This window comes from Triticum aestivum, chromosome 1D (assembly GCF_018294505.1).
Source record: "Triticum aestivum cultivar Chinese Spring chromosome 1D, IWGSC CS RefSeq v2.1, whole genome shotgun sequence".
NCBI lineage: Eukaryota > Viridiplantae > Streptophyta > Magnoliopsida > Poales > Poaceae > Triticum > Triticum aestivum.
Window position 1 is genome coordinate 396,193,270 of NC_057796.1, and position 8,893 is coordinate 396,202,162.

Below are 8,893 nucleotides of genomic sequence, written 5' to 3' on the forward strand. Positions count from 1 at the left end.
GAATACATAGACAAACAGAGTGTCACTAGTATGCCTCTACTTGACTAGCTCGTTAATCAAAGATGGTTATGTTTCCTAGCCATAGACATGAGTTGTCATTTGATTAACGGGATCACCTCATTAGGAGAATGACGTGATTGACATGACCCATTACGTTAGCTTAGCACCCGATCGTTTAGTATGTTGCTATTGCTTTCTTCATGACTTATACATGTTCCTATGACTATGAGATTATGCAACTCCCGTTTACCGGAGGAACACTTTGTGTGCTACCAAACGTCACAACGTAACTGGGTGATTATAAAGGTGCTCTACAGGTGTCTCCAAAGGTACTTGTTGGGTTGGCGTATTTCGAGATTAGGATTTGTCACTCCGATTGTCGAAGAGGTATCTCTGGGCCCACTCGGTAATGCACATCACTATAAGCCTTGCAAGCATTGTGACTAATGAGTTAGTTACGGGATGATGTATTACGGAACGAGTAAAGAGACTTGCCGGTAACGAGATTGAACTAGGTATCGAGATACCGACGATCGAATCTCGGGCAAGTAACATACCGATGACAAAGGGAACAACGTATGTTGTTATGCGGTCTGACCGATAAAGATCTTCGTAGAATATGTGGGAGCCAATATGGGCATCCAGGTCCCGCTATTGGTTATTGACCGGAGAGGTGTCTCGGTCATGTCTACATAGTTCTCGAACCCGAAGGGTCCGCACGCTTAACGTTACGATGACAGTTTTATTGAGTTTTGATGTACCGAAGGAGTTCGGAGTCCCGGATGAGATCGGGGACATGACGAGGAGTCTCTAAATGGCCGAGACGTAAAGATCGATATATTGGACGACTATATTCGGACTTCGGAAAGGTTCCGAGTGATTCGGGTATTTTTTGGAGTACCGGAGAGTTACGGGAATTCGTATTGGGCCTTAATGGGCCATACGGGAAAGGAGAGAAAGACCCCAAAGGGTGGCCGCACCCCTCGACGTCTAACTTGTTTTTGCAGGGCATGTTGTGATGTGATATGGTCAAGACATGATGTGATATAATGTGTTGTATGAGATGATCATGTTTTGTAACCGAGTTATCGGCAACTGGCAGGAGCCATATGGTTGTCGCTTTATTGTATGAGATGCAATCGCCATGTAATAGTTTTACTTTATCACTAAGCGGTAGCGATAGTCGTAAAAGCAATAAAGTTGGCGAGACGACAACGATAATACGATGGAGATCAAGGTGTCGAGCCGGTGACGATGGTGATCATGACGGTGCTTCGGAGATGGAGATCACAAGCACAAGATGATGATGGCCATATCATATCACTTATATTGATTGCATGTGATGTTAATCCTTTATGCATCTTATCTTGCTTTGTTTGACGGTAGCATTATAAGATGATCTCTCACTAAAATTTCAAGACAAAAGTGTTCTCCCTGAGTATGCACCGTTGCGAAAGTTCTTCGTGCTGAGACACCACGTGTTAATCGGGTGTGATAGGCTCTACGTTCAAATACAACGGGTGCAAAACAGTTGCACACGCGGAATACTCAGGTTAAACTTGACGAGCCTAGCATATACAGATATGGCCTCGGAACACAGAGACCGAAAGGTCGAGCGTGAATCATATAGTAGATATGATCAACATAGTGATGTTCACCATTGAAACTACTCCATCTCACGTGTTAATCGGACATGGTTTAGTTGCTTTGGATCACGTAATCACTTAGATGATGAGAGGGATATCTATCTAAGTGGGAGTTCTTAAGTAATATGATTAATTGAACTTAAATTTATCCTGAACTTAGTCCTGATAGTATTTTGCAAATTATGTTGTAGATCAATAGCTCGCGTTGTTGCTTCCCTGTTTTATTTTTTATATGTTCCTAGAGAAAATTATGTTGAAATATGTTAGTAGCAAAGATGCGGATTGGATCCGTGATCTGAGGATTATCCTCATTGCTGCACGGAAAAATTATGTCCTTGATGCACCGCTAGGTGACAGACCTATTGCAGGAGCAGATGCAGACGTTATGAACGTTTGGCTAGCTCAATATGATGACTACTTGATAGTTTAGTGCACCATGCTTAACATCTTAGAATCGGTACTTCAAAGACGTTTTGAACGTCATGGACCATATGAGATGTTCCAGGAGTTGAAGTTAATATTTCAAGCAAATACCCGAGTTGAGAGATATGAAGTCTCCAACAAGTTCTATAGCTAAAAGATGGAGGAGAATCGCTCAACTAGTGAGCATGTGCTCAGATTGTCTGGGTACTACAATCGCTTGAATCAAGTGGGAGTTAATCTTCCAGATAAAATAGTGATTGACAGAATTCTCTAGTCACCATCACCAAGTTAGTAGAACGTCGTGATGAACTATAGTATGCAAGGGATGACGAAAGTAATTACCGAGCTCTTCGTGATGCTGAAATCGACGAAGGTAGAAATCAAGAAAAACATCAAGTGTTGATGGTTGACGAGACCACTAGTTTCAAGAAAAGGGCAAAGGGAAGAAGGGGAACTTCAAGAAGAACGACAAGCAAGTTGCTACTCAAGTGAAGAAGCCCAAGTCTGTACCTAAGCCTGAGACTAAGTGCTTCTACTTCAAAGGGACTGGTCACTGGAGGCGGAACTGCCCCAAGTATTTGGTGGATAAGAAGGATGGCAAAGTGAACAAAGGTATATTGGATATACATGTTATTGATGTGTACTTACTAATGTTTATAGCAACCCCTCAGTATTTGATACTGGTTTAGTTGCTAAAGAGTAGTAACTCGAAAACGGGAGTTGCAGAATAAATAGAGACTAGTAAAAGGCGAGGTGACGATGTGTGTTGGAAGTAGTTCCAAGATTGATATGACCATCATCGCACACTCCCTATACTTTCGGGATTAGTGTTGAAACTAAATAAGTGTTATTTGGTGTTTGCGTTGAGCATGAATATGATTTGATCATGTTTATTGCAATACGGTTATTCATTAAGTTAGAGAACAATTGTTGTTCTGTTTACATGAATAAAAACCTTCTATGGTCATACACACCAACGAAAATGGTTTGTTGGATCTCGATCGTAGTGATACATATAATCATAATATTGAAGCCAAAAGATGCAAAGTTAATAATGATAGTGCAAACTATTTGTGGCACTGCCGTTTAGGTCATATTGGTGTAAAGCGCATGAAGAAACTCCATACTGATGGGGTTTTGGAATCACTTGATTATGAATCACTTGATGCTTGCGAACCGTGCCTCATGGGCAAGATGACTAAAACATCGTTCTCCGGAACTATGGAGAGAGCAACAGATTTGTTGGAAATCATACATACGGATGTATGTGGTCCGATGAATATTGAGGCTCGTAGCAGGTATCATTATTTTCTGACCTTCACAGATGATTTGAGCAGATATGGGTATATCTACTTAATGAAACAGAAGTCTGAAACATTTGAAAAGTTCATATAATTTCAGAGTGAAGCGAAAATCATCGTAACAAGAAAATAAAGTTTCTACGATTTGATCGTGGAGAAGAGTATTTTAGTTACGAGTTTGGCCTTCAGTTAAAACAATGTGAAATAGTTTCACTACTCACGCCACCTGGAACACCACAGCATAATGGTGTGTCCGAACGTCATAACCGTACTTTATTGGATATAGTGCAATCTATGATGTCTCTTACCAATTTACCACTATCGTTTTGGGGTTATGCATTAGAGACAGCTACATTCACGTTAAATAGGGCACCATCAAAATCCGTTGAGACGACGCCTTATGAACTGTGGTTTGGCAAGAAACCAAAGTTGTCGTTTCTTAAAGTTTGGGGTTGCGATGCTTATGTGAAAAAGTTTCATCCTGATAAGCTCAAACCTAAATTGGAGAAATGTGTCTTCATAGGATACCCAAAGGAGACAGTTGGGTACACCTTCTATCACAGATCCGAAGGCAAGACATTCGTTGCTTAGTATGGATCCTTTCTAGAGAAGGAGTTTCTCTCGAAAGATGTGAGTGGGAGGAAAGTAGAACTTGATGAGGTAACTGTACCTGCTCCCTTATTGGAAAGTAGTTCATCACAGAAATCTGTTCCTGTGACTCCTACACCAATTAGTGAGGAAGTTAATGATGATGATCATGTAACTTCAGATCAAGTTACTACCAAACCTCGTAGGTAAAGCAGAGTAAGATCCGCACCAGAGTGGTACGGTAATCCTCTTATGGAGGTTATGTTACTAGACCATGTCGAACCTACGAACTATGAGGAAGCGATGATGAGCCCAGATTCCGCAAAATGGCTTGAGGCCATGAAATCTGAGATGAGATCCATGTATAAGAACAAAGTATGGACTTTGATTGACTTGCCCAATGATCGGCGAATCATTGAGAATAAATGGATCTTCAAGAGGAAGACGGATGTTGATAGTAGTGTCACTATCTACAAAGCTAGAATTGTCGCAAAAAGGTTTTCGACAAGTTCAAGATGTTGACTACGATGAGAGTTTCTCACTCGTATCTATGCATAAGTCTGTCTGAATCATGTTAGCAATTGCCGCATTTTATGAAATATGGCAAATGGATAAACAAAACTACATTCCTTAATGGATTTATTAAAGAAGAGTTGTATATGATGCAACCAGAAGGTTTTGTCAATCCTAAAGGTGCTAACAAAATATGCAAGCTCCACCGATCCATCTATGGACTGGTGCAAGCATATCGGAGTTGGAATATACACTTTGATAAGTTTATCAAAGAATATAGTGTTATACAGACTTGCGGTGAAGCCTGTATTTACAAGAAAGTGAGTGGGAGCACTACAGCATTTCTGATAAGTATATGTGAATGACATATTGTTGATCGGAAATAATGTAGAATTATTCTGCAAAGCATAAAGGAGTGTTTGAAAGAAGTTTTTCAAAGATAGACCTCGGTGAAGCTGCTTACATATTGAGCATCAAGATCTATAGAGATAGATCAAAACGCTTGATAAGTTTTTTCAATGAGTACATACCTTAACAAGATTTTGAAGTAGTTCAAAATAGAACAGTCAAAGAAAGAGTTCTTGCCTGTGTTACAAGGTGTGAAATTGAGTAAGACTCAAAGCCCGACCACGACAGAAGATAGAAAGAGAATGAAAGTCATTCCCTATGCCTTGGCCATAGGTTCTATAAAGTATGCCATGCTGTGTACCAGATCTACTGTATACCCTACACTGATTTTGGCAAAGGAGTACAATAGTGATCTAGGAGTAGATCACTAGACAGCGGTCAAAATTATCCTTAGTGGAATAAGGAAATGTTTCTCGATTATGGAAGTGACAAAAGGTTCGTCGTAAAGGGTTACGTCGATGCAAGTTTTGGCACTAAATCTAGATGACTCTAAGTCTCGGTCTAGATACATGTCGAGTGGGGTGATGCCTCGTCTTCTAAGGTACTGGTGAAGGAAATATGCCCTAGAGGCAATAATAAAGTATTATATTTCCTTATATCATGATAAATGTTTATTATTCATGCTAGAATTGTATTAACCGGAAACATAATACATGTGTGAATACATAGACAAACAGAGTGTCACTAGTATGCCTCTACTTGACTAGCTCGTTAATCAAAGATGGTTATGTTTCCTAGCCATAGACATGAGTTGTCATTTGATTAACGGGATCACCTCATTAGGAGAATGACGTGATTGACATGACCCATTACGTTAGCTTAGCACCCGATCGTTTAGTATGTTGCTATTGCTTTCTTCATGACTTATACATGTTCCTATGACTATGAGATTATGCAACTCCCGTTTACCGGAGGAACACTTTGTGTGCTACCAAACGTCACAACGTAACTGGGTGATTATAAAGGTGCTCTACAGGTGTCTCCAAAGGTACTTGTTGGGTTGGCGTATTTCGAGATTAGGATTTGTCACTCCGATTGTCGGAGAGGTATCTCTGGGCCCACTCGGTAATGCACATCACTATAAGCCTTGCAAGCATTGTGACTAATGAGTTAGTTACGGGATGATGTATTACGGAACGAGTAAAGAGACTTGCCGGTAACGAGATTGAACTAGGTATCGAGATACCGACGATCGAATCTCGGGCAAGTAACATAACGATGACAAAGGGAACAACGTATGTTGTTATGCGGTCTGACCGATAAAGATCTTCGTAGAATATGTGGGAGCCAATATGGGCATCCAGGTCCCGCTATTGGTTATTGACCGGAGAGGTGTCTCGGTCATGTCTACGTAGTTCTCGAACCCGAAGGGTCCGCACGCTTAACGTTACGATGACAGTTTTATTGAGTTTTGATGTACCGAAGGAGTTCGGAGTCCCGGATGAGATCGGGGACATGACGAGGAGTCTCTAAATGGCCGAGACGTAAAGATCGATATATTGGACGACTATATTCGGACTTCGGAAAGGTTCCGAGTGATTCGGGTATTTTTCGGAGTACCGGAGAGTTACGGGAATTCGTATTGGGCCTTAATGGGCCATATGGGAAAGGAGAGAAAGACCCCAAAGGGTGGCCGCACCCCTCCCCATGGGCTAGTCCGAATTGGACTAGGGAGGGGGGGCGCCCCCTTCCTTCTTTCTCCTTCCCCCTTCCCTTCTCCTACTCCCACTAGGAAAGGAGGAGTCCTACTCCCGGTGGGAGTAGGACTCCCCCCTTTGGCGCACCTCTTCCCTTGGCCGGCTGCCTCCTCCTTGCTCCTTTATATACGGGGGCAGGGGGGCACCCCATAGACACAACAATTGATCCTTGAGATCTCTTAGCCGTGTGCGGTGCCCCCCTCCACCAAATTACACCTCGATAATACCGTTGCGGAGCTTAGGCGAAGCCCTGCGTCGGTGGAACATCATCATCGTCACCACGCCGTCGTGCTGACGGAACTCTCCCTCAACACTCGGCTGGATCGGAGTTCGAGGGACGTCATCGAGCTGAACGTGTGTAGAACTCGGAGGTGCCGTACGTTCGGTACTTGATCGGTCGGATCGTGAAGACGTACGACTACATCAACCGCGTTGTGATAACGCTTCCGCTGTCGGTCTACGAGGGTACGTGGACAACACTCTCCCCTCTCGTTGCTATGCATCACCATGATCTTGCGTGTGCATAGGAATTTTTTTTGAAATTACTACGTTCCCCAACAACTGGGACTCGGCAAAGTTGCCATTTCTCATGATCTCACGATCGAGAAGGTCATGCTAGTTGAGTCCGTTGCATACAATTTACTTTCCGTTCGTCAACTTGCTATCATGGGCTTTGCCACCTTCTTTGATATTGATACCGTGGCCCTCTTGTGGAGCAAGACTCTTAAAGTAGCCTTTGTTGGGCATGTCGAGAACGGTCTCTATGTGATTAACTTTTCGGAGCAACCCACTAAGACCGCGACATGCCTAATGGCTAAAGTTGACGTGGGGTGGCTGTGGCATCGCCGTTTAGCCCATGTCAATATGAGATCTTTGCAAAGTCTTCTCAAGGGGGACCATGTCCGTGGACTAACGAACGTTAGTTTTGCCAAAGATCGTGCTTGCAGTGCTTGTATCGAAGGAAAGCTTCATGAGAAGGCTCACCCTCCCACGACTCTTATTTACACGAAGAGGCCGTTGGAGCTCCTTCATTTGGATCTCTTTGGGCCTCCATCCTTTGATAGTCTTGGGGGTAGAAAGTACTGCTTGGTAATTGTGGATGATTATTCTAGATACACGTGGGTGTATTTCTTCAAGAGGAAGAGAGAGACCCAACAAACAGTCATTGACTTTGCAAATGAAGCCCAACGTCAACACAATACAAAGATCTTGACAATAAGAAGTGACAACGGCACCGAATTCAAGAACTACACCTTGGATGAGTTTCTCAGTGATGAGGGGATCAAGCATCAATATTCCGCACCTTACACCCCTCAACAAAATGGTGTTGCGGAGAGGAAGAATCAGACGTTGATGGATGCGGCAAGGACCATGATGGCGGAGTTCAAGTCTCCATACAACTTTTGGGCCGAAGCCATCAACACCGCGTGTCATGCTTCAAATCGGCTCTATCTTCGCAAAGGTTTGAACAAGACTCCATATGAGATCCTCACCGGTAACAAGCCCAACCTCAAGTACTTTCGGGTGTTCGGGTGTAAGTGTTTCATTCTCAAGAAAGGTGTTCGTTTGTCTAAATTTGAGACTAGAGCTCATGAGGGCATATTTGTTGGTTATGCTACAAACTCCCATGCTTACCGTGTTCTCAATAAGTCCACGGGACTTATTGAGGAGACGTGTAACGTGGAGTTTGATGAAAATAACGGCTCCCAAGTGGAGCAAAGTGGTACTTGTGATGTAGGTGATGAAATTCCTCCCCAAGCCATAAGAAGAATGGGTATTGGTTATATCCTACCCATTGAGGAACCCCTTGTGGCCGAAGGAGAAGGACAATGCTCCACTCAAGTGGAGCCATCACCAACCCAAGACCCACACGCTTCCGAAGAACAAAGTGAAGGCCCTCAACCTCATGAACAAGATCAAGGGCAAGATCAACCTCAAGATGGTGGTGATCCACCAAATGATGCCCAAGGTCAAGTTCTTCCCCTCGAGCTAGTTCAAGATCAAGAACAAGCTCAAGACGATGCTCAAGATGATCAAGTTACCCCTCCTCACTTCACTTCCGAGGAGGAATTGGAGCGTCGTGCCGCTAAGATCGCTTCCAAGCTCACCACCAAAGGTCATCTCATGGAGAATGTGGTTGGAAGCCTAAGAAAGGGGGTAAGCACTCGTAGACAATTAGCAAACTATTGTGAACATCATGCGTTTGTTTCTTGTGTCGAACCCCAAAAGGTTTATGAAGCGCTTGAGGACCCGGATTGGCTCAACGCCATGCATGAAGAACTCAACAACTTCGAACATAACCAAGTGTGGAAGTTAG